Source organism: Otolemur garnettii, unplaced genomic scaffold, assembly GCF_000181295.1.
Source record: "Otolemur garnettii isolate 467f Iridium unplaced genomic scaffold, OtoGar3 scaffold00011, whole genome shotgun sequence".
NCBI classification, from domain to species: Eukaryota; Metazoa; Chordata; class Mammalia; order Primates; family Galagidae; genus Otolemur; species Otolemur garnettii.
Window position 1 is genome coordinate 16,446,902 of NW_003852406.1, and position 1,412 is coordinate 16,448,313.

The window sequence follows — 1,412 nt, forward strand, 5'->3', positions numbered from 1 at the left end:
GATTCGAACCCGCCACCTTAGGTGTACGTGGCTGGCGCCTTAGCCGGTTGAGCTATAGGCGCCGAGCCTAGAATCTTAAACATTGTTTTCTGCTTCTATTTGCCTATGAGTGAAAAAAAAAAAAGAGAAAACTCCATTTAATTAGTAACAATAACTCTGAGTAATACATGTCATAGGCTGGAACTCTTTTTTTTTTTTTTTTTTTTATGAGACAGAGCCTCAAGCTGTCGTTCTGGGTAAAGTACCCTGGCATTACAGCTCACAGCAACTTCCAAATCCTGGGCCTAAGCGATTCTCTTGCCTCAGCCTCCCAAGTATCCAGGACCATAGGTACCCGGCCCGACACCCGGCCATTTTTTGGCTGCAGCTATCATTGTTGTTTGGCAGGCCGAGGCTGGACCCAAACCTGCCAGCTCAGGTGTATGTGGCTGGCACCTCAGCCGCTTGAGCTACAGGCACTGAGCCATGGCCAGATTTTTTTTTCTTTTGTTGGCCATATATGCACTTGTGATTTTACTTTGCTTATCTTAGTTATATCTTCTGCTTCTCATTAGTAGAGCAGAATTATAAAACTGTGCACTAAACGGACCTCCTCTTGGCCAAGGGGACCCCCAAAATACCTTAAAGCAGAGTTGCTGGCCAGGAGAAGGGAGGTCAGACATGCTTTGTCATGCCTCCCTCTATTTTTGAAGATACTCATTTTAACTCATTAACAGACATAAGTCTATACAACGCAAAGCTTAAATCACACCAGCTGGCTATCAGTTTACTTAACAGAGCCCTTGAGTCTGAGTGTACATCTCTCTAGTGGCTTGTCTCTGATTAACATATATTCTTTTTTATTTTTTTTTTTTTTGAGACAGAGTCTCACTATGTCACCCTCAGTAGCATGCAGTGGCATCACAGCTCACAGTAACCTCAAACTCTTGGGCTTAAGCAATTCTCTTGTCTCAGTCTTTCTAGTAGCTGGGACTACAGGCACCCACCACAACACCTGGCTATTTTTTTGTTGTAGTTGTCATTGTTATTTAGCAGGCCTGGGCTAAACCACTGAGCTAGTCGCCAAGCCTTAACAGACATTCCTATCTTAGAATATTCCAAGCCTTGGCTCAGTGCCTGTAGCACAGTGGTTATGGTGCCAGCTACATACACTGAAGGTGGCAGGTTCAAACCCAACCTGGGACAGCTAAACAATGGCAACTGCAACAAAATATAGCTGGACATTGTGGTGGGCATCCGTAGTCCCAGCTACTTGGGAGGCTGAGGCAGGAGAATTGCTTTAGTCCAAGAGTTTGAGGTTGCCATGAGCTCTGACAACATAGCACTCTACCAGGGCAATATAGTGAGATTCTGTCTCAAAAACAAACAAAACACTCCAAGCCTTTAGACAAAGCTTTATTTCTTCAACCAAT